General features: G+C 46.5%; 1 long non-coding RNA gene across 1 annotated transcript; it reads left to right on the forward strand.

Moving 5' to 3' along the window:
• Positions 1–3,478: 3,478 nt before the first annotated feature.
• LOC128932084 (uncharacterized) lies at positions 3,479–15,965 on the forward strand. Its single transcript, XR_008481460.2, has 3 exons — positions 3,479–3,655; positions 5,526–5,668; positions 15,305–15,965. It is a non-coding gene; the product is annotated as an uncharacterized LOC128932084 (long non-coding RNA).
• Positions 15,966–25,321: the final 9,356 nt, after the last annotated feature.

Genomic DNA, 25,321 nt, shown 5'->3' on the forward strand with positions numbered 1-25,321 from the left:
GATCACAATGGAATTAAATTAGACATCAATAACAGAAAGGTCTCTGAAAAGTTCCCAAATATTTGTAAACTAAAACACACTTCTAAATAACCCACAGATCAAAGAAAAAATTAAAAGAAACATTAGAAAGTGATTTGACTTGAATTAAAATAGAAATACAGCTGGGCACGGTGGCTTATGCCTATAACCCAGCACTTTGGGAGGATGAGACAGGTGGATCACTTGAAGTCAGGAGTTTGAGACCAGCCTGGTTAGCATAGTGAGACCCCATCTTTACTAAAAATACAAAAATTAGCCAGGCATGGATGGTGGGAGCCTGTAATCCCAGCTACTCAGAAGGCTGAGGCAGGAGAATCACTTGAACTCAGGAGGTGAAGGCTGCGGTTAGCTGAGATTGCACCATTGCACTTCAGGCTGGGCAAAAGAGCAAGTCTCCATCTCACTAAATTAGTAAATAAAATAGAAATACAATGCATTAAAATTTGTGAGGTATCATAAAGTAGTGGCAGTTATTAAGCAGTTATTTCACCAAGGAAGATGTACACGTGGCCAATAAGCACATGAAAAGATGCTCAATATCATTAGTCCAAGGAAATGCAAATTTAAACCACAGTGTAATGGCGCTTCGCATATACTAGGACGATTAAAATTAGAGAGACTGGGCCAGCGTGGTGGCTCATGCCTATAATCCCAGCACTTTGGGAGGCCAAGGCAGGCAGATCACCTGAGGTCAGGAGTTTGTGACCAGCCTGGCCAACGTGATCAAACCCTGTCTCTACAAAAAATACAAAAGTTAGCTGAGGCACAGTGGCAGATGCCTGTAATTCCAGCTACTCCGGAGGCTGAGGCAGGAGAATCACTTGAACCAGGGAGATGGAGGTTGCAGATTGTGCCACTGCACTCCAACCTGGGTGAGAGAGTGAGATTCCATCTCAAAAAATAAAAATAAATTAAAATTAAAGAGACTGACCATGTGTGGAGGATCCGGAACTCTCACACATAGCTGGTAGGGATGAGAAATTAATTGCGCAAACACACTTTAGAAAACATTTGTGTGGCTTCTTACAAAGTTGAAACATATACCTATGAGCTGGCTATTCTACTCCTGGATATGTACCCAAAAGGAAAAAAGGTATGTTTATATAGAGACTTGTACATGGATGTCCTTACAAGCTTCATTTGTAAGAGCCAAAAGGTAGAGCAACCCAAGCTCCATCAACAAATTGTAATACATCCATATAATGCAATACTATTTCTTTTGTTTTTGAGAGGAAGTCTCTCTCTGTAGCCCAGGCTGGAATGCAGTGGCACCATCTCTGCTCACTGCAACCTCCACTTCCTCCACTTCCCAGGTTCAAGTGATTCTCCTGACTCAGCCTCCCTAGTAGCTGGGACTACAGACACACGCCACCACACCCAGCTAATTTTTGTATTTTTAGTAGAGACGGAATGTCACCATGTTGGCCAGGATGGTCTCGATCTCATAACCTCAAGATCCACTGCCTCAGCCTCCCAAAGTCCTGGGATTATAGGAGTGAGCCACCGAGCCCAGCCTTAATGCTTTTTTTTTTTTTGAGACGGAGTTTCGCTCTTGTTACCCAGGTTAGAGTGCAATGGGGTGATCTCGGCTCACCGCAACCTCCGCCTCCTGGGTTCAGGCTATTCTCCTTCCTCAGCCTCCTGAGTAGCTGGGATGACAGGCATGTGCCACCATGCCCAGCTAATTTTTTGTATTTTTAGTAGAGACGGGGTTTCACCACGTTGACCAGGATGGTCTCGATCTCTTGACCTCATGATCCACCTGCCTCGGCCTCCCAAAGTGCTGGGATTACAGGCATGAGCCACTGTGCCTGGCCCTTAATGCTATTTAACAATAAAAAAGGGACAGGCTGCCGGGTATGGTGGTTCATGCCTGTAATCCCAGCACTTTGGGAATCCAGGGGGGATCACGAGGTCAAGAAATGGAGACCATCCTGGTCAACTTGGTGATACTTCATCTCTACTTATACTAAAAAAAAAAAAAAAAAAAAATTAGGCCTGGTGGTGGGTGCCTGTAGTCCCAGCATTTTGGGAGGTTGAGGCAGGAGGATTGCTTGAGCCTGGGAGTTCAAGTTTGCATTTATCTGTGATCACGCCACTGTGTTCAGGCCTGGGTGACAGAGCAAGACCCTGTCTCTAAAGAAAATAAGAAACAGCCAGGTGCAGTGGCTCACACCTGTAATCCCAGCACTTTGGGAGGCTGGGGTGGTGGATCATGAGGTCAGGAGATCGAGACCATCCTGGCTAACACTGTGAAACCCCATCTCTACCAAATATACAAAAAATTAGCTGGGTGTGGTGGCACATGCCTGTAGTCCCAGCTACTCAGGAGGCTGAGACAGGAGAACTGCCTGAACCCGGGAGGTGAAGGTTTCAGTGAGCCGAGATTGCGACACTGCACTGCAGCCTGGGTGACAGAGCCAGACTCAGTCTCTTAAAAAAAAGGAGACATGCAGGTGTGGTTTTAGAAAAAGGGGAACTCATACACTGTAGGTGGAAATGAAAATTAGGATACCCCAGCTCACAGGGCCGTGGGGCTCGGAGGGACCCAGGTCCCGGGCTTCACCATGGCTCAGGGCCTGTGCCCTCCTAGACGCTGGATGCGGGTCAGACACGGGCCCAGCTTTCCCAGCAAGGTTGTGGATGCTGCCACGGCCAGGACCCTACAACCACCCCCACGCAGATGACTGGAGCCCAAATGCCCACAAAGAAGTCAGGACCATAAAGCAGGGAGCTGCGCAGAAGGAGCAGGGAGGTCTGAAGGGTTCCCGGTGGGGTACGAGTCCCCGCCACTTACCGCAAAGACCTGCCTCCTCCTTCACCATCGCGTGGAAGCCAACACGGCTTCTCTGAAGAAACTCGCTCTGACCGCGCCGCTGCCTCTGCTGGCCGCCTCCCTCCGGCGGGACCGCCTGGCCGCTGCTGGCTGACTCCCTCCCACCAGGCTGCCGCCGCTCCCGGCCGACTCCCTCTGGCTGGGCCACTGCCGCTGCTGCCGGCCAACTCCCTCCAGCGGGGCCACTGGCAGTTGCTGGCCGCCTCCCTCTGGCTGGGCCGCCTGGCCGCTGCTGGCTGACTCCCTTTGACCCGGCCGCCGCCGTTGCCGCTGCTGGCCAACACCGTCCTGCCTGGCCATGGCTGCTGCTGCTGCTGGCCGACTCCCTCCTGCCGGGCCACCGCCACCGCTGCTGGCTGACACCATCCTGCCGGGCCGCGGCTGCCTCTTCTGGTCCCTCTGACTGGGCCGTGGCCTCTGCTGGCTGACTCCCGCCAGCCGCACCAACGCCTCTGCTGACTCCCTCCGGCCGCGTGGTCACTCTTCCCAGATCCTCACAGGAAGCGCAGTCTTGGCTTCCATAGGGGCACGCACGCTGGCAGCGTCACTCGCCTCAAGCTGAAGCACCACCCCCTCCTAAAGGGGCCGCAGCTCGGCCTGGCCAGAATAGCTTCCGGTTGGATGAGAACAAGTCTACCTGCTCGGAGCTCGCTTAGAGGAGGAGGAGGAGGAGGAGGAGGAGCCGCCCATTGCCCATGCTGGAGGCTGGAGTCTGCAGTATCAGCTCGCCTCCCTGTTGCGGGTAGTGGTGGTGACAGAGACTACAGTGCAGCTGGAAAGGTAAAAAGATGGTGGGATAGGTTCACCATCCTGGCCTGCACAGCCTGAGTCATGGGGGACGGCTTGGGGGTGACCTGCCGTGGGCAGTGGGCACTATCCAGGGTGTCACTGCTGTCGTTGGGGAGCCTGGTTGGGGGGGTTATTTGAGGCGCCACTGCCTGCAGAGGGTAGAGGGTTGGGGGCCCTTTCCTGGGGTGTGCTGCCCATTGCCAGGGGGTGGGGCCTGTCCCAAGCAGTACTGCCAGCAGCAGTGGGGAATTTTGTGGGCACTATCCAGGGATGTACTGCCCTAGGTGGGGGGTGAGTTAGATGAGCTATGAGGTGCTGCAATGCCCTTGTTGGAGATGGGTTGGTGGCACTATGGGGTGCAACACTGCCGGCGGTGAGGGGTGTGTTGGGGTGCTATCAGGTGTTACATTGCCCCCAGTGGGTGGGGGGTGTGATATACAGGACATCATTGCCGGTGTCTGGGAGCTGGTTGGGAGCACTATCCAAGGCTGCATTGCCTACATGGGGAGTGGGTTGGGGGCACTATCTGGGGCTTCCCTGTGGTGGAGGGGGGGTTAGGGTTACTATAGGGTGCTACACTGCTGGTGGCAGGGAGGGGGTGTTAAAGGTGCTATGGAGACTACACTGAGACAGAGGTTGGGGAGCTTGTTGGGAGAGCTACACAAGATTGGACTGCCTGTGGAGGGTGATAAAGGGTTGCTGGGGGCACTCCTGGGGCCGGATACACAGACTGAGTTGGGCGGGGAGGTGGCAGGTGGGTCGGATGTTCTCAGGGATCTGCATTGCCTGGCAAAGAGTGGGTGAGTGTGCTATTCCGGACTGCATTGGTTGTGGCAGGGGCAGGTTGGGTGCACTATCAGGGGCTACCCGAGGTATCCATGGTGGTACGTCCCAAGGTGGAGAGGGAGTTTAAAGTGCTCTCCATGGCTGCACTGGCCAAGGCAGGGAGTTGGTTGGGGGCACTATCCAGGGCCGCACTGTTCTGGATGGGGAGTGGGCTAGGGCACTCACAGTTCAAGGTTGCAGTGCTTGCAGTAGGGGGTGGCTTGGGTGCCAGATGGGGGCATCACTGCCTAAGGTGGGGGTCTGGTTGGGGACATTATCTGTGGCTACACTGCCCACCACAGGGAGCTGGTTGGGGTGCTAACCTGGGCTGTGCTGCCCATGGCAGGGGGTTGGTTTGCGGATGCCATCGAGTGCTGCAGTGTCTAAGGCAGGGGCAGGTTAGGATGGTGTGTTGGCACTGTCCTGGGCCTACAGTGCTGGTGGCAGAGGGTTAGAGCCTCTGTCAGAACCTGCACTGCCAGTGGCAGGTGATGGGGGTTTCAGTGACAGCAGTGGTCTCTCAGAGAGGATTGGTCCTCCTCTCCCTGGACTCTAAACTCTAAAGGACCATCTTCTCCTGCATGGTGGGCACATGTTTATATAAAAATCCTGATTACAGCAGGGCATCCAGACCCATCATGATTCCCAGGCTTGAGCCCTCACATTCTGGGTTGCAGAGACTGCCAAGGATGCCCAGGCATGCAGTAGCAGACACCACGGGGTGACAGGGCCCTGTGGGTGGAGGTCTCAGGAATGGGAATGAGCACATTGGTGGGGAGGGCTGGCTGGGGCTGAGTTTCTGCTGCTACTGCTTCGTGAGCACAGCCTGGGTGGTCCCAGTGGTTCCTGTGGAGCAGGAAGCCCAGGCACCATGGTGTCTCTAGTCTCCACTCCCTAGCCAGTTTGGGCCAAAAAGAGATGTTGTGGACTTTGGAGGGTGGGTGTGAGTGCCTTCACTGAAACTGGCCCGTGGCACCAAGTGGCCAGCATGACAAGGTGGGGGTCTAACGCTACCACTCTCTATGTCCTGTTCTAGGCTTTTCTGGCTTTGCCTGCCCAGCTGCTCCATGCCAGGAGAAGGAAGAGCCATCTGCTGCATGCTGGAGGCTGGAGCCTGTAACACCATGGCTCGCCTCGCTGCGGTGGGTGGCAGTGATGGAGACTGCAGAGTGCCGAGAGGTAGGAGCATGGCTGGCTGCCACTAGGGCAGGGATGGGGTGCAGAGGTGGCCAGGTGGCAGCCTCTGAGGCAGCCTAGGGCCCTTGGTCCCCTGCTGCTGGTTGCAGCAGGCAGAGATGGGGTTGCCACCACTTCTGCTGTGCCACCGCTTCTGCTGTGCAGGTGGCAGCTGCAGTTGAGCCCATGGCAGAGGGTGGCAGTGCAGGTCCCAGACCTGAGTGAGGCCTGAGGGTTGTAGAATATTCCCCTCCCACCCTGGGATCCGCTCCTCTTTGGTGGCTTCCTGAGTGCTGGGCTGTGGGTCTCTATACTGTGTGGCCACTGGAATGGGGCTGAGTGCCACTTCCCACCCTCCTGTGGCTGGGGCTTTACTGTCTCCATTAGGGCCACAGTGGCATCTGGCCCCTGGTTCTGTGCTTCTGGCCACCACGTGCATGTCCAGCATTGCCACCGCGGCTGCCGTGCACCATCTGTAAGGGGAGGCTGCAGCTAAGCCCATGGCATCAGCTATCAGGGCTAGTCCCAGAAGACCCGAGGGCCTCACTCAGGTCCAGTGGACAGCCCTCCCAGCCTAGGGCCCCTCTTTCTTGGCCAATGCACAGAGCAACGGGTGGTAGTCACTGGGTGCTCTGCAGCTGCTGGATCCTCGAGGCCAACTGGCTGGTTCCTGCTTTCCTGCAGCAGCAGAGCTGACTGCCTGCATGAGGAGCTGTGGAGGCTTCTGGCCCTGGGATCCTCACTGTGTTGGAGTGGGCAGGCAGCATCAGTGGTTGTCACTGTGGCTGCAGCATGGCCGTGTGCAAGTGGCAGCTGCAGCTGAACCCAAGGCAGAGGCTGGCCGTAGACGGCCTGAGAAATTCCCAGTGCACTGCTTAGGGTCCATCTTCCTTGTCCCTGCCCAGAGTGCGGGGTCTGGGTGCCGGGTGCTGTGCAGCCTCAAGGGTGGGGCTGAGCACTGGTTCCCATCCTCCTTCTCTTCCTTTTTGGCCCTGGCCCAGGGTGCTGTTGTGGGCACTGGTTACCCTGCAGCCACTGGGATGGTGCTGGGCGCCAGTTCCAGTCCTTCTTCTGCTGTGAGGCCTGATTTAGGTGCCACAGCAGGGTCTGGCCCTTGGGTCTGTGTTGCTGGTGGAGGCAGGCAGGATCAGGGGTTGTCACCGCTGCTGCCACATGCCATCTATAAGTAGCAGGTGCAGCAGAATGCATGGGAGGCCGCAGGGCTGGTCTCAGAGAGCCTGGGAGTCGCCCAAGGCACCTCCCCCACCCTAAGATCCATGCTTCCTTTACCCAAACCCAGAGCATGGGGTTTCCGTCCCCTTGCAGAACGCCAGTTTCTGTCCCCTTGCAGCTGCACCGCTGACCACCTAAATTAGGCGCCATGGTGACATCCGGCCCTGGGTTTTCTGCTGCTGATGGGGGAGGACAGGGCCAAGGGTTGCCACTGATGTTGACTTGCACCATTTCCAGGTGGCAGCTGTGGCTGAGCCCATGGCAGATTCTGGCAGGGCTGCTCCCTGAGGGCATGAGGATCACGGAGTGTACCGCCATCCCACCCTAGGGTCCACTTTTCCTTGGCCCTGGCCCAGAGCACAGGTTTGCAGGCACTGGGCACTGTTCAGACGCAGAGTTGTGACTGAGCACCTCCTGCCCTCCCGCACTTACGGGCTGACTGTGGCAGTATCTGGTCCTGGATTCCATGCTACTGGGGCCAGTGTCCAGGGTTGCCACTGCTGCTGCCCCATGCATGTACTGCAATATTCTGATAGCTGAGCCAGCTACTGAGTGCCTGGCAGAACTGGTCATGTAGACAGTGTGGATAGGCTACACAAGGGGAGATCGATGGCCCCAGTCAGGGCAGTTGGGATGCTGTAAGATTTCATCACACTCTTTGGAATGACATGTAAGTGAAAACTGAACGTTTTATTTCTGGAATTTTCCACCTGGTGTTTTTGGGATGTACTCAGGGAACTGAAACTGCAGAAAGCTACACTGGGTAATGGGAATGACTGTGCCTCTTAGTTTTTATATTAGTTTTCTATGGTCGCTGTAACTGATTATCACTCACTTAGCCCATTAATATAATAAAAGCTTATTTTCTTTAAATTCTGGAGGTCTGAGTTTGAAATGCATCTTACTAGGATAAAATCAGGATATTGTCAGGGCTACATTCCTTTGGAGATGCTGGGGGAGAATCTGTTTCCTTGCTTTGCCCAACTCCTATAGAGGTTGCCTGCATTCCTTAGCTCATAGCCCCTCTTCCAACTTCAAAGGCAACAGTGTAGCATCTTCAAATCTCTCTCCTGACTCTCCTACCTTCCTCTTCCATTTTTTTCCCTCTTTTCTCCAGGCTGGGGTGTAGTGGCATGATCATGGCTCACTGCAGCCTTGACCTACCTGGGCTCAAATGATCCTCCCACTTTAGCCTCCCATGTAGGTAGAAGTACAGGTGTGTGCTACCACTCCCAGTTAATTATTATTATTATCATTTTGTATGTATCATAGAGACAGGGTTTTGCCATGTTACCCAGGCTGATCTTTTTTAAATTATTTTTTAAATGTTACTTTAAGTTCTGGGGTACATGTGCAGAACATGCAGGTTTTTTATACAGGTATACATGTGCCATGGTGGTTTGCTGCAGGTGTCAACCTGTCATCTAGGTTTTAAGCCCTGCATGCTTTAGGTATTTATCATAATGCTCTCACTCCCCTTTCCCCCTACCCCGACAGGCCTTGGGGTGTAAGGTGTTCCCCTCCTTGTGGTCATGTTTTCATTGTGCAACTCCCACTTAAAATGAGAACATGCAGAGTTTGGTTTTCTGTTCCTGTGTTAGTTTGCTGAGAATAATGATTTCCAGCTTCATCCATGTCCCTGCAAAAACATGAACTCATTCTTTTTTATGGCTGCATAATATTTCCTGTTGTATATGTGCTATATTTTCTGGACGACCAAGGCTGAGAAGGCAGATTCTCACTCAGTTTCCACCTTTTCCACTGCCTTCTCTTCCCTCTGTTATCTTCTCCCTTTCTTCTGTTCTTTGGAGAAAATAGGTCCACAGCAGCCACTGAACTTTGTCTTGCTTTGTGTCCTACTCTTGGTCTCACTTCCTTTCTTTCTCTTTCCACCTTGCCTGGCTGATTTTTCATATCATCCCCTTGAGAAGACTTTTTGACGTCCTTAAAAATCTTCTTGAAAGTGAATTTCTGCTAACAGTTTAAATGGATGCCATTGTTAGCAGGGGTCTGCGATGGCCCACCCATCTCCTACACTCCTTCCCTTTGCTCTCTGGTTCCCACATTTGATTCTGTTTTCTCCCACTTCCCCGGTCTGTCGGGTAGTCCCAGCCTGCCCTGATCTCTACCACGTGAATGGAGGGAAAGCTAAGCAGTCCTTCCTGGCTTTCCAGTGAGCCAGAAGGTGGATCTTCAGACCTTCCTGCCTGTGTGGGCATCCAGAAAACTTTTGGGGTGTGTTGCTGTGGAAATAATGGAGTATTTATTGTACTACCTTCCTTAGACTTTCTGATGCAACCTGCCCTCTTTCTCGGGTTGCTGTGATGCTGCAGGGAGGTTTCTTAAATTCATCTTCTCAAAATAGCCTTCTAATCCTTTTGGAGCAGGAATTCCTTTTTAATCTCACAAGACACAAACTGTTCAAGGGAAGAATTAGCAACAAAGACAACCCAGGGGGACTGGAGAGAACTTGGAGAGCATTTAGAGAAAAGCAGGGAAATGATTGTTGGGTTGGAAAATAAGAGCATGGATAAGTGGTGAGAGGAATGGAGATTACTTAATTGGGACAGAGAGGCTGATAGGTGACCTAGTAATAGGCTTCCAGTTTGTGGAGGGTTTGCACAGGAAGACTGGCTTCCCATTACCAGGGAAGAAAAGACACTGAAAGTGGGAGGTAGGGGAGCCTGAGGCTGAGGAAGAACTTCTAATCACGGGGTCTTTTAATTATAGCAAGAGAGGATGGATCACAGCTCTTCACTGAGTAGTCTTCCCAGACAAGAGCAGCACTGGGATGGTGGTAGGGCTTTCTGTGAGTCATCCAGTGCAGAGCCTCCTGATCACTTGTCCTTAAATAGTAGCAAGATGGCTGCCTCAGCATCTCCAGGGACACGTGGTAAAAATACAATTTTCTGGGCCCTACCCAGACCTTCCAGTTTAGAATTTCTGGGAGGAAAGTCCAGGTGTCTGTATTCTTATATCCACCCCCTGGAGAAATGTAGAACTAACTCATGGAGAACCAAGAGGCCGGTGATGTGGAGAAAGAGAAAATGCCTCCCCAGATCCCTCTGATGCTCCCTGTAACATCCTGCTAGTGCTTCCACTGCCCATGAGCTGCCCCGGAGCCCAGGCCACACCTGCCCTGGTTACTCTGTCCAGCATCCCTGCTGGGCCACTTGGAATGGACCCTGGGGCATCAAAGCTGCCCTACACCTCTGAAGAACCCCTTTGTTTCTCCTTAATCACAAGGGTGCTGGGAAAAATGCTCATTCCATGTTTTTGTTCTAGACTTCACTGGCAGTCACTGAAGTCTTAGGTGGCTGTTCTGTGGAGTTTTCCAATGCCAAGGGGTCCCTCAGACACAACCACTGTCCCAAAGGGGCTAGAATGGAGCGAGCCTGGGAGTCGGTATCTCCCAGAGATGGTATCTCTCTTGAGCTTCGGCAGGCTATTTTACCACTCCCCATCACAGTTTCTTTCTCTGGAAAAGGAGGCACCCAGACTGGACAATCTCTAAGGTCCTTCCAGCTTTACCTTTCTGTCTCTTCTGGCTATTTGAAGGATTGCAATGCTTGAAAGTATAAAGTCATAGATTCAGTGTAATATTTTGCTGTGAAATATTTTAAATTCAGTGTTTTTTTCTTTATATAACCTATCTTGGGGATTTTGGGAAGGATGAGGGAAAATACACGAATACACCCAACTCCAGTGAGCTCAGCTTGTGTGTGGGCCTGCCGTTCACTGTGCGCGACCATGCACAAGCTCTCTCATCCCTTGGTGGCAACAAACCAAATTACACATGCTGTTCTTTGGCCTCAGAACAGTTTTTTGTATGTTTTAAATGTGTAGCTTGGAATCAATGAATATTGTTCATGGGAATACTGGGAAGGTTGAGGGGCTGGAATCATTATTTCCCACACTTACTTGCTTGTTCCCTGATGAATTCAAGATTGCAGTGATACTCCAAAAAAAAAAAAAGCCCCAAAGTCAATTATCAATTTGGCTTGTAAGCTTTTGGGATTAGCCACACCCTGACACTTAAAAAATACTAATGAAATGTTAGTATAAGAAAAATTGCTAGCTGCCTATCCCAGCCTTCTATCTTAGTAGCTGAACCTAATTCGAGGCACATTGCTACCTACAGTGTAATAGTAGATTTTCCAGTCTCCTGTGTGGCCAGGTAAGTTGTGGACAGTGACAGAGATAAATTACTATAAGCTATCATTTAAGGAAGTCTTTTTTTTAAAAAAAAAAGAAAGAAAATTATTCTTTTTTCCTTTCCCCCTTCCTCCTTTTATTTTTCCTTCCTTGCCTTCTTCCTCCCTCCCTTCTTCCCAGAATGCAGTTGGAATGGCTGGAGTCCCAGCAGCCACTTTAGACCATAACATGAAAATTAAGCATTGAGGATGGCAAAGCAAAAAGCTAAAAGCCTGAGACACAATGACCATAGGGCTGCCATCCCACCCCAGGACTGTCTCCCTTCAGACATTTTTTATGAGAGAAAGAAATAAAGCCACTATTATCTTTTATTTTACTTACACAGCTGAACCAAATTCTAATTAATCCATATAGGCTCATTCTGAGCAGATGATGCTCAGAGCAAGATGGAGCTCAGAGTGATTGAAGCACTGAGAAAGATAAAGTTCAGAGCAGATGGAGCTCTGAGCAGATGGAGGTCTGAGCAAGATAGAGCTCAGAGCAGATGGTGCTCTTAGCAGATTGAGCACTGAGCAAGGTAAAGCTCAGAGCAGATGGAGCTCTTAGCAGATGGAGCTCTGAGCAAGATAAAGCTCAGAGCAGATGGAGCTCTGAGCAACGTAAAGCTCAGAGCAGATGGAGCTCTGAGCAACGTAAAGCTCAGAGCAGATGGAGCTCTGAGCAACGTAAAGCTCAGAGCAGATGGAGCTCTGAGCAGATAGAGCTCTGAGCAGATAGAGCTCTGAGCAAGATAGAGCTCAGAGCAGATGGAGCTCTGAACAGATGGAGCTCAGAGAAGATGGAGCTCTGAGCAGATGGAGCTCTGAGCAAGATGAAGCTCTGAGCAAGATGGAGCTCAGAGCAGATGGAGCTCAGAGCAGATGGAGCTCGGAGCAAGTTAGAGCTCAGAGCAGATGGAGCTTGGAGCAAGTTAGAGCTCAGAGCAGATGGAGCTCGGAGCAAGTTAGAGCTCAGAGCAGATGGAGCTCGGAGCAAGTTAGAGCTCAGAGCAGATGGAGCTTGGAGCAAGTTAGAGCTCAGAGCAGATGGAGCTCGGAGCAAGTTAGAGCTCTGGGCAAGATGGAGCTCAGAGCAGATGGAGCTCTGAGCAAGATGGAGCTCAGAGCAGATGGAGCTCGGAGCAAGTTAGAGCTCAGAGCAGATGGAGCTCGGAGCAAGTTAGAGCTCTGGGCAAGATGGAGCTCAGAGCAGATGGACCTCTGAGCAAGATGGAGCTCAGAGCAGATGGAACTCTGAGCAAGACTGAGCTTAGAGCAGATGGAGCTGTGAGCAAGATAGAGCTAAAAGCAGATGGAGTTCTGAGCTAGATGGGGCTTGAAGTGATAGGAGCTCAGAACAGGCAGTGCTCAGAGCAAGATGAAGCTCAGAGTGATTGGAGCACTGAGCAAGATGAAGCTCAGAGTGCATGGAGTTCTGAGCAAGATACAGCTCAGAGCAGATGGAGCTCTGACCAATAAGGAGCTGTAAGCATGATGGAGCTTGGTGCAGATGTTGCTTGGTTTTAGGTGGAGCTCATAGCAGATGGTCCTTACAGCAGGATGGAGCTCAGAGTGTTTAGAGCTCCCAGCAAGATGGATCTTGGAGCTGAGGGAGCTTTGAGCAACATGGAACTCAGAGCAGATATTCAGAGTAAGAAGGAGTTCCAAGCAAATGGCACTCAGAGCAAGATAGATCTCAGATAAGATGTTGTTCACAGTGAGATGGAGCTATGAGCAGACGGTGCTTAGAGCAAGATGGAACTCTTGGGTAGATGGTGCTCAGAGCAAGATGACCTCAGAATGATCAGAACTCCAAGGAAAATTAAGCTCTGTACAGATGGTGCTTAAAGCAAGATACAGCTCAGAGTGATTGGAGCTCTGAGCAAGATGGCGCCAGGAGGAGATAGAACTTTGAGCAAGAAATACCTCCAAGTAAGATGGAGCTTGCAGAAGTTGTTTCCTGGTGTAAGATGGAGCTCAGAGAAAGATGGAGCTTGGAGTGATTGGAACTGTGAACATTGCTCTGAGCAGTTGGAACTCTGAGCAAGAAGGAGCTCTAAGCAAGATGGAGCTTGGAATAGACATTGCTTGGTTTTAGATGGAGCTCAGATTGGTGCTCCAAGGAAGATGGAGCTCAGAGCAGACAGAGCTCTGAACAAAAAGTAGCTCCAAGCAAAATGGAACTTGGAGCAGATGTTGCTTGTTGTAAGGTGCAGCTCAGGGCAGATGGTGCTCAGAGCAAGATGGAGCTCAGAGAACATGCTGCTCACGGTAGTAAGGTGGAGCTTTGAGCAGATGGTACTTAGAGCAAAGTGGATTTGGAAGTGACTGGGAATCTCAGCAAGGTGGACCTACGAGAAGATGGAGCTCTGAGCAGAGAGTGCTCAGAGCAAGATGGAGTTTAGAGTGACTGGAGCTCTGAGAAAGATGTAGTGAAGTAAATGCAACTCCAAGTAGCTGAAAGTCTGAGCAGATGGTGTTCAGAGCAAAATGGAGCTCAGAGTGATGGGAGCTGTAAGCAAGATGAGCTCAGAGCAGATGGAGCTTCAAGCAGATGGTGCTCAGAGCAAGATGGAGCTTGGAGTAATTGGAGTTTCAAACCAGATGGAGCTCAGAACAGATAGACCTCTGAGCAACAAGGAGCTCCAAGCAAGATGGAGCTTGGAGCAGATGTTGCTGGTGTAAGATGGACCTCAGAGAAGATAGTGTTTAGAGTAAGAGGCAGCTCAAAGTGATTGGCACTCTGAACAATTGGAACTCTGAGCAAGATGCAGCTTGGAGTAGCTAGAGCTCTGAGCAAAAATGAGATCTAAGCAAGATGGAGTTTGAAGGAGAAGTTGCTAGGTTTTGGAGCTCAGAGCAAAATGGCGCCCAAAGTGATTACAGCTCCAAGCAAGGTGAATCTCAGAGCACATGTTGCTCAGAGTAAGATGAGCTCCAACCAGATGGTGCTCAGAGCAAAGTGGAGCTGGGAGTGATTGGATCTTCCAGCACAATGGAGAATAGAGTGATTAGAGCTCCCAGCAAGATGGAGCTTAGAATAAATGGATCTCTGACTAGATGAAGCTCCGAGTAAGATAAATACTATGCAGATGGTGTTTAGAGAAAGATAGTGCTTGGAGTGATTGGAGCTCTGAGCAAGATGGAGCTTGGAGCATGTGGAGCTTGGAATAAATAGAGCTTGAGGCAAGAAGGACCTCCAAGCAAGATGGAACTTGAAGCAGATGTTGCTCGGTGTAAAATGGAGCTCAGAAAAGATGATGCTCACAGCAAGATTGAGCTCAGAGTGATTGGCACTCCAAACGTTGCTCTGAGCCATTGGAATTTGGAGTAGATCATGCTTAGAGCAAGATGGTGCTCAGAGTGATTGGACCTCTGAGCAAGCTGGAGCTTGGAGAAGATGGAGCTCAGAAAAGATGATGCTTAGAGTAAGATGGAGCTCCGAGCAGATGATGCTCAGAGCAAAATGGAGCTCAGAGTGATTGGAGCTCCAAGCCAGCTGGAGCTCAGAGCAGATGGACTTGGAAAAGGAACACATCATTTGTGGTATATTTCATTCATTCATGGTAAACTTTTTAAACAGCACACACATTATTTAGACATCATTTGGGAAAAAAATAAACACTCAGCATTTATCTTTTGCAGTCTTACAGAAGGAAATTCTAGCAGATTTTACTACCAAACTTCTAGTGACAGAACAGACTAGATGTTTATTGACCACATATACTATGATGCCAGTCCTAGAATCACCTTGCAATGGGAAGTTTAATGACAGTTTAGGTCTCAACAGAATACATAATCCAAGAGAAGACTTAAGGGTTCCTACATCAAGCTCATTGTCTTCAAATATCAGAATGGAGAGCTACTTGTCAAAGGTTAGTTACAGTATCTCTTTTCTTTAGTTTTCAGATTTCTAACATAGTTCTTGTATTTTTCTGTTAACAGATCAGAGCAGGTCCAGGAGTACATTAGAGATCTTACAGACTAGGCCTCTCATCTTTGGTAAAGGTATATTAAGAGTTGGCTCTGCTGGGGTGTCACCTGGTCTTCATTCTCATAGCTCTTCCCTTTCCTGGGACCCCTGGCCTCTATCTTCCTTCTCCTTTTTGAGCCTTGCTCTCTGAATCTTCTCAGTTTATTTTCTCCCACCTAGAAACCATCAGACTTCAAATGGTCTTCTGATGGGGATATCAACCTCTTTCTCTCCCTCCAGGACAACCAAGTCCCTATATGTCTCCTCTGGACAGCACGGGTGAAACCTTCTAAGAGGCAATCATCAAAACCTCCTCACCATGACAGCAAGCAAGGAGGAAGGACCCTAAAGACCGTTGATGCCCCTTTTCAGCAGGAAGTAGCTACAGAGAATGATATCTGCCCCATGTCCCAAAAGATTTCTGGGTCTCAACCACTTGAGGGAGAATGTAAGAGGAGTAGACAGTCAGACATGAGCAGGCACAAGGAGGCGGTATCCATGTTGGAGAGAAACCCCCAGAACACCTCTTTGGATGCTCAGTACTCCAGCTTCAAACTGTCAGAATGTTGTTAACTAGATCATGATAAGGAAAAAAGGCAAAGGGGAATTCCTGAGAGCCGAGCAGGCACAATGAGTACAAAATTGACTGCTATACCTTCCCAGGGTGGTGGTAATATGCAGTGCCACCATTAGGTAGGATTCGTGTTGATTAATGTTTCCCATGCATGTGTATTAAGCACGGTAAGGGAGGATCCCCCGAACTTTGGTGAGAACTGGGCAAAGAAATAACTGAGGCAACAGAAGATAACAATGCAGAATGTCGTAAGGATGTTTCCAGCAGGGTCAGCCCCCTCCTCTCTTGGAGTGTGTTTGTACTTTTCCAATAAAACTTTTCTTTATTTACAAATTGGTCTTTTATGTAAATTCTTTCTTCCACGAAGACAACCAAGGATCACCCAGGTAACATCTTCAGTGATTTAACTCATACTAAGAGTCTATTTCTGGGGATCTCAAAGTGAATCCAATAATGACAAGGAGTATCAATTACAGAGTTGGTAAGGAAAAAAATAGTTCAATTATGCTTGACTTATTAAGAAACTTATCTAGAGTTTGACTGTTTTCACAGTCACAAAAGCCAGGTGCAGTAATGCACAGCTGTAGTCCCAGCTACTCCAGAGGCTGACGCAGAAAGATTATTTAAGCCCAGGAGTTCAAGGATGTACTGTGAAATGATGGTGCCAGTGAACAGCCACTGTACCCTATCACTGCAGCCTAGGCAAGAGCATGACTCTGTCTCTTGAAAATATTGTCAATTATAAAACGTTTGTTTTAACAAAAATAATTACATTGTCACTTTTTCGTCTCATTGTTATTTAAGAAATTCAGTCAATGCACTTTAACTTACAGTTTTGATGATGTTTTTATGATCTCCTTAATGCCCAGAAAAGTAGCATAGCCCATGTGAAATGAGGTCTCAAACTTCTTTCTTTACCTGGGTTCATGTACTAGCCCATCATAAAAAAGCAAATCTAATATTTTTAGGAACGGATTGCAGCAGATAACTTAGAACAAATTAAATGTTTGTTCTGATACATAAATTACTCCCTGCTAGGTGATAGAAAATATCTTTGTGTAAACTGCTTTGTGTTATTTCTCTACAAAAATGATGTGATGAGAGTCTCATTGCTCTAGTGTCATGAAATTTTGCCACTGGGTGAAAAAAAAAATTGAAAACTTCTGTAAATTCAGCATGATGAAAAGGTTTTTGCCAGCAAAATCAGGTCGTATGTCATTTTACAAGATGACAATGAAGAGTATACAAATGAAGATTTATAGTTTGCCAGGTCGTGTTAGGCTTAATACATGATTCAGAATTATTCTGTTGAGATAGAAAGGTGTGATTCCATAAGCACTGCAGGGTGCCTTGAAAGAATTTTAATATGGTTGCTGTCTACTAAATTCTTAAGTTACAGAAAGAAGATGCTTTTTAGAGTTGTTAGTAAGTGTAAATAGATTTTAAACAGTGATGAACTTTCTGGATGCTTCTTTCATGTTGGATTTTAATATTTTATTTTCAAGCAGAAGCCATTTTTTCATTCGTCGATGAGCTAAAGGATAGCATAACAACAAGCACTCAATGAAGATATCCAGAGAGTAGTGCATTGATATTATATCTATCCAATGCTATTAGACTGCTTCTTGTAAATGGCATTTGTCATGGCCACCAGAACCAGAAAGATAGAAGAAAAAGCTATTTTCCACCAAAGATTGGCAAAGCTCTGGAGAGGGGAGTGGATACATATGTAAAGGTCATCTACAGAAAACCACTGTGGAGTGTAAAGTGTGTGGGTCCTTTACAGACAAATATGGTTCCATACTATGAAGACCAGAACAGATTGTGTTTGTGTAAACATAATATAATGATAACTTGCTTCTAGAAAACATGGAAACAAATTTCACAATTCAGGTGCTTTGAAAACCTGGTGAATTGCCTCCACACAGATAGTTCTAGGCAACATATTTGAAATAGCTAAATATTTGCCTTATGACTTTAAGCATGTTGGGTTTCAGAAATGAAAAACAAGTCAATATTCTGAGTGAGAGTAGGTGATACAATGAAAATTGAAACCAACTAGTTTTATCATGTTTTCTTCTTGTGGAGAATTCAAAAACTAAAGAGATCCCAGGCACATTTTAATAACAAAGTGTCATGAAAAATTTTTCTGCTTCTTTTGGCCTTGAAGACCAAAATGATTATTTTGTGACAGCTGTCACTTAAAGAACAGTAAGATACTTGGAATACATCTATGCAGGATTTGTCATCTCTGGCGTGACTGGAGCCTTTTTGATGAAAGTGCCTTGCATCACATTTCAGATGTTAGATATAAGTGATACAATCCCACAGAACATGACAGATTTAGCAGAATCCATTATTAAATGTAAAGAGAAGTATGACCCAGGATTCTATATTGATCGTCAGGGAACAATATTCATTTCTGTAATCAGGCATACTTCCTTTGACAAAGTTTATGATAGCAAACCTCACAAGGGCAACTGGAACTCTGCTGTGTTCACCCCTCACACCTCAGACCACTATAGTGTAGTAAAGGTGACAGCCGAGATAGACAAAAACACTTTTTGATGACCAATCTTTGGAACTTAAGACTGAAAATGTACATTTCCTCAGATTATTTTTCTTTTAGCAACTCCAGGTGTAATTTTGACAGTACTTTGTATTGGGCTGGTGACTCAATGGGGAAACAAACTACTGACACTGGACATTGCCACGTTTTTCTGCATGGCATTATCATCTTAACTAGAGACATTCTGTGCTTTCACAGCATGATATTTCTAGTATTTAGAAATGGACCTTATGCATCATATACTTTATAAGAGTTTAGAAAGCTCTCACCTAGGTATTACCAAATGCCAAACATCTCTCTGTGTATGCCATGTTTTCTCACAGCCAGAATTCATTCTGGGTGATATGCTGATCTTGGCCGCTAAGGAAGTGATGTGGAGGTGCCAGGCATCTCTCACTCTCTGTGAGTCTATGGCAAAAAGGAGAACACTGAAAGGCACTAAGTTTACTGCCACCTTTAAAGGAACTTGTCAAAGAAACACTCTAATTCTCCCCATCTGAATGTTGTAGTCCTATGTGGCCAACACCAACCTGGGTTTTTACAGCAATTACTGCATAATGATCACAATCACATTCAAGTTCACATTCTAAATCATAGGTCCTACAGAAACTGATAATGTCCTATAGACCTTTCAGAAGCTAAAATCAATTAGTTTAAAAAATAATTTTAATTTGGCTTGCTCACTTCTTCAACAGAATGCACTGGTGAGTCCTGCTCTGTCCTTGTATTTTATATGTGTGGCTATCCCTCTTGCTGTGTTGGAAGTCAATGTTCCAGAATGTCAACTTCTACAAACACCTATGTATAGAGCAAAGAGAAAACTCTTCAAGTCAAAAGAGTGTATGTTGTTTCATCTGAATCTCTAGGCCTCGGATTTGGAACTCTGTTTACTACACAGAAAGATGGTTATTTTTTATATTTTATTCTTAATTTTGTGGGGACATACTATTTATGGCATACATGACATGTTTTGATATGGAGGCATGCAATATGAAAAAAGCACATCATAGGAAATGGGGTATCCATCCCCTCAATCATTCTTTAAGTTACACAAATTCCAATTATACTCTTTTTTTTTTAAAATTTTTTATTGGATTATAGGTTTTGGGGTACATGAGCAGAGCATGCAAGACAGTTGCGTAGGTACACACATGGCAGTGTGCTTTGCTTTTCTTCTCCCCTTCACCCACATTTGGCATTTCTCCCCAGGCTATCCCTCCCCACCTCCCCCTCCCACTGGCCCTCCCATTTTCCCCCCAATAGACCCCAGTGTTTAGTACTCCCCTTTCTGTGTCCATGTGTTCTCATTTTTCATCACCCACCTATGAGTGAGAATATGCGGTGTTTCATTTTCTGTTCTTGTGTCAGTTTGCTGAGGATGATGTTTTCCAGATTCATCCATGTCCCTACAAACGACACGAACTCATCATTTCTGATTGCTGCATAATATTCCATGGTGTATATGTGCCACATTTTTCCAATCCAGTCTATTATCAATGGGCATTTGGGTTGATTCCAGGTCTTTGCTATTGTAAACAGTGCTGCAATGAACATTCGTGTACATGTGTCCTTATAGTAGAACGATTTATAGTCTTTTGGATATATACCCAATAATGGGATTGCTGGGTCAAATGGAATTTCTATTTCTAAGGCCTTGAGGAATCGCCACACTGTCTTCCACACTGGTTGAACTAATTTACACTCCCACCAACAGTGTAAAAGTGTTCCTTTTTCTCCACATCCTCTCCAGCATCTGTTGTCTCCAGATTTTTTAATGATCGCCATTCTAACTGGCGTGAGATGGTATCTCAATGTGGTTTTGATTTGCATCTCTCTGATGACCAGTGACGATGAGCATTTTTTCATATGATTGTTGGCCTCATATATGTCTTCTTTCGTAAAGTATCTGTTCATATCCTTTGCCCACTTTTGAATGGGCTTGTTTGTTTTTTTCCTGTAAATCTGCTTGAGTTGTTTGTAAATTCTGGATATCAGCCCTTTGTCAGATGGGTAGACTGCGAAAATTTTTTCCCATTCTGTTGGTTGCCGATCCACTCTAGTGACTGTTTCTTTTGCCGTGCAGAAGCTGTGGAGTTTCATTAGGTCCCATTTGTCTATTTTGGCTTTTGTTGCCAATGCTCTTGGTGTTTTGTTCATGAAGTCCTTGCCTACTCCTATGTCCTGGATAGTTTTGCCTAGATTTCCTTCTAGGGTTTTTATCGTGCCAGGTCTTATGTTTAAGTCTTGAATCCATCTGGAGTTAATTTTAGTGTAAGGTGTCAGGAAGGGGTCCAGTTTCTGCTTTCTGAACATGGCTAGCCAGTTTTCCCAACACCATTTGTTAAACATGGAATCCTTTCCCCATTGCTTGTTTTTGTCAGGTTTATCAAAGATTGTATAGTTGTATGTATGTTGTGTTGCCTCCAGTGCCTCTGTTTTGTTCCATTGGTCTATATCTCTGTTTTGGTACCAGTACCATGCTGTTTTGATTACTGTAGCCTTGTAGTCTAGTTTGAAATCCGGTAGTGTGATGCCCCCCGCTGTGTTCTTTTTGCTTAGAATTGACTTGGCTATGCGGGCTCTCTTTTGGTTCCATATGAAGTTCATGGTGGTTTTTTCCAGTTCTGTGAAGAAAGTCGATGGTAGCTTGATGGGGATAGCGTTGATTCTGTAAATTACTTTGGGCAGTATAGCCATTTTCATGATATTAATTCTTCCTAACCATGAACATGGAATGTTTCTCCATCTGTTTGTGTCCTCTCTGATTTCGTTGAGCAGTGGTTTGTAGTTCTCCTTGAAGAGGTCCCTTACGTTCCTTGTGAGTTGTATTCCAAGGTATTTTATTCTTTTTGTAGCAATTGCGAATGGCAGTTCGCTCTTGATTTGGCTTTCTTTAAGTCTGTTATTGGTGTAGACGAATGCTTGTGATTTTTGCACATTGATTTTATATCCTGAGACTTTGCTGAAGTTGTTTATCAGTTTCAGGAGTTTTTGGGCTGAGGCGATGGGGTCTTCTAGGTATACTATCATGTCGTCTGCAAATAGAGACAATTTGGCTTCCACCTTTCCTATTTGAATACCCTTTATTTCTTTTTCTTGCCTGATTGCTCTGGCTAGAACTTCCAGTACTATATTGAATAGGAGTGGTGAGAGAGGGCATCCTTGTCTAGTACCAGATTTCAAAGGGAATGCTTCCAGTTTTTGCCCATTCAGTATGATATTGGCTGTTGGTTTGTCATAAATAGCTTTTATTACTTTGAGATACGTTCCATCGATACCGAGTTTATTGAGGGTTTTTAGCATAAAGGGATGTTGAATTTTGTCAAATGCCTTCTCTGCGTCAATTGAGATAATCATGTGGTTTTTGTTTTTGGTTCTGTTTATGTGGTGAATTACGTTGATAGACTTGCGTATGTTGAACCAGCCTTGCATCCCCGGGATGAATCCTACTTGATCATGATGAATAAGTTTGTTGATTTGCTGTTGCAATCGGCTTGCCAATATTTTATTGAAGATTTTTGCATCTATGTTCATCATGGATATTGGCCTGAAGTTTTCTTTTCTCGTTGGGTCTCTGCCGGGTTTTGGTATCAGGATGATGTTGGTCTCATAAAATGATTTAGGAAGGATTCCCTCTTTTTGGATTGTTTGAAATAGTTTTAGAAGGAATGGTACCAGCTCCTCCTTGTGTGTCTGGTAGAATTCGGCTGTGAACCCATCTGGACCTGGGCTTTTTTTGTGAGGTAGGCTCTTAATTGCTGCCTCAACTTCAGACCTTGTTATTGGTCTATTCATAGTTTCAGCTTCCTCCTGGTTTAGGCTTGGGAGGACACAGGAGTCCAGGAATTTATCCATTTCTTCCAGGTTTACTAGTTTATGTGCATAGAGTGGTTTGTAATATTATTTGATGATGGTTTGAATTTCTGTGGAATCTGTGGTGATTTCCCCTTTATCATTTTTTATTGCATCTATTTGGTTGTTCTCTCTTTTCTTTTTAATCAATCTGGCTAGTGGTCTGTCTATTTTGTTGATCTTTTAAAAAAACCAGCTCTTGGATTTATTGATTTTTTGAAGGGTTTTTCTTGTCTCAATCTCCTTCAGCTCAGCTCTGATCTTAGTAATTTCTTGTCTTCTGCTGGGTTTTGAGTTTTTTTGATCTTGTTCCTCTAGCTCTTTCAATTTTGACGATAGGGTGTCAATTTTGGATCTCTCCATTCTCCTCATATGGGCACTTATTGCTATATACTTTCCTCTAGAGACTGCTTTAAATGTGTCCCAGAGGTTCTGGCACGTTGTGTCTTCGTTCTCATTGGTTTCGAAGAACTTCTTTATTTCTGCCTTCATTTCGTTGTTTACCCAGTCAACATTCAAGAGCCAGTTGTTCAGTTTCCATGAAGCTGTGCGGTTCTGGGTCGGTTTCTGAATTCTGAGTTCTAACTTGATTGCACTATGGTCTGAGAGGCTGTTTGTTATGATTTCAGTTGTTTTGCGTTTGTTGAGCAGTGCTTTACTTCCAATTATGTGGTCAATTTTAGAGTAGGTGTGATGTGGTGCTGAGAAGAATGTGTATTCTGTGGATTTGGGGTGGAGAGTTCTGTAAATGTCCACCAGGTTTGCTTGCTCCAGGTCTGAGTTCAAGCCCTGGGTATCCTTGTTGATTTTCTGTCTGGTTGATCTGTCTAGTATTGACAGTGGAGTGTTAAAGTCTCCCACTATTATTGTGTGGGAGTCTAAGTCCTTCTGTAAGTCATTAAGAACTTGCCTTATGTATCTGGGTGCTCCTGTGTTGGGTCCATATATGTTTAGGATCGTTAGCTCTTCTTGTTGTATCGATCCTTTTACCATTATGTAATGGCCTTCTTTGTCTCTTTTGATCTTTGTTGCTTTAAAGTCTATTTTATCAGAGATGAGAATTGCAACTCCTGCTTTTTTTTGCTTTCCATTAGCTTGGTAAATCTTCCTCCATCCCTATATTTTGAGCCTTTGTGTATCCTTGCATGTGAGATGGGTTTCCTGGATACAGCACACTGATGGGTTTTGGCTTTTTATCCAATTTGCCAGTCTGTGTCTTTTGATTGGTGCATTTAGTCCATTTACATTTAGGGTTAATATTGTTATGTGTGAATTTGATACTGCCATTTTGATGCTAAGTGGCTGTTTTGCCTGTTAGTTGTTGTAGATTCTTCATTATGTTGAAGCTCTTTAGCATTCAGTGTGATTTTTGGAATGGCTGGTACTGATTGATCCTTTCTATGTGTAGTGCCTCTTTTAGGAGCTCTTGTAAAGCAGGCCTGGTGGTGACAAAATCTCTTAGTACTTGCTTGTTCGCAAAGGATTTTATTCTTCCTTCACTTCTGAAGCTCAGTTTCGCTGGATATGAAATTCTGGGTTGAAAGTTCTTTTCTTTAAGAATGTTGAATATTGGCCCCCACTCTCTTCTGGCTTGTAGTGTTTCTGCCGAGAGATCTGCTGTGAGTCTGATGGGCTTCCCTTTGTGGGTGACCCGACCTTTCTCTCTGGCTGCCCTTAATATTCTCTCCTTTATTTCAACCCTGTTGAATCTGACGATTATGTACCTTGGGGTTGCTCTTCTTGCGGAATATCTTTGTGGTGTTCTCTGTATTTCCTGCAATTGAGTGTTGGCTTGTCTTGCTAGGTGGGGGAAATTTTCCTGGATGATGTCCTAAGAGTATTTTCCAGCTTGGATTCATTCTCTTCGTTTCCTTCTGGTACACCTATCAAACGTAGGTTAGGTCTTTTCACATAGTCCCACATTTCTTGGAGACTTTGTTCATTCCTTTTTGAGCTTTTTTCTCTGATCTTGGTTTCCCATTTTATTTCATTGAGTTGGTCTTCGACTTCAGATATTCTTTCTTCTGCTTGGTCAATTCGGCTATTGAAACTTGCGTTTGCTTCGCGAAGTTCTCGTATTGTGTTTTTCAGCTCCTTTAATTCATTCATATTCCTCTCTAAGGTATCCATTCTTGTTATCATTTCCTCGAATCTTTTTTCAAATCTTTTTTCAAGGTTCTTAGTTTCTTTGCATTGATTTAATACATAATCTTTTAGCTCACAAAAGTTTCTCATTATCCATCTTCTGAAGTCTAATTCCGTCATTTCGTCACAGTCATTCTCCGTCCAGCTTTGTTCCCTTGCTGGTGAGGAGTTTTGGTCCTTTCTAGGAGGCGAGGTGTTCTGGTTTCGGGTGTTTTCCTCCTTTTTGCGCTGGTTTCTTCCCATCTTTGTGGATTTGTCCGCTGGTCGTCTGCGTAGTTGCTGACTTTTCGTTTGGGTCTCTGAGTGGACACCCAGAATGTTGATGATGAAGTATTTCTGTTGCTTGGTTTTCCTTCTACCAGTCTAGCCCCTTCGCTGTACGACTGTTGAGGTCCGCTCCAGACCCTGCTTGTCTGGGGTGCACCTCTAGTAGCTGTGGCACAGCGAGGGATGCTACCAGTTTCTTTTTCTGCTCTCTTTGTCCCAGGATGATACCTGCCTAATGACAGTTTTTTGGATATAGAGGGGTCAGGGAGCTGCTTGAGGAGACAGTTTGTACTTTATAGGGGTTTAATTGCTGAGCTGTGCACTCTGTTGTTCATTCAGGGCTGTTAGGCTGCTATGTTTGATTCTGCTGCAACACAGCTCATTAAACAACCCTTTTTTTTTTCTCAAATGCTCTGTGTTGAGGGGTTTGGGCTTTATTTTTGGATGTCCGATCAGGTGTCCTGCCCAGCTCGAAGGCAGACTAGCCACTGTTTGTCTGCCGAGGCTCCGCCCTGCTGTTGTGTGATTCGCGCTGTTCCTGCCGGCTCTGCTGTGGTCTCCGCCACGCCCTGCGGTGGAGTCTCTTCGTTGTAGCGTGTTGCCTCAGCAACGGCAGGCTGCGTCAGCAGTGGGCGTGTATCTCAGTAGGGACAGGTTGCCTCGGCAACGGCTGGCTGCGTCAGCAGTGGGCGTGTATCTCAGTTGGGGCGGGTTGCCTCGGCAACGGCTGGCTGCCTCAGCAGTGGGCGTGTATATCAGTTGGGGCAGGTTGCCTCCGTAGTGGTGGACGCCCCTCCCCCACAGAGCGTCTCGGACCGTCTGCCCGGGATAGTTTGAAATCGCGGTTTTG

Source organism: Callithrix jacchus, chromosome 5, assembly GCF_049354715.1.
Source record: "Callithrix jacchus isolate 240 chromosome 5, calJac240_pri, whole genome shotgun sequence".
NCBI classification, from domain to species: Eukaryota; Metazoa; Chordata; class Mammalia; order Primates; family Cebidae; genus Callithrix; species Callithrix jacchus.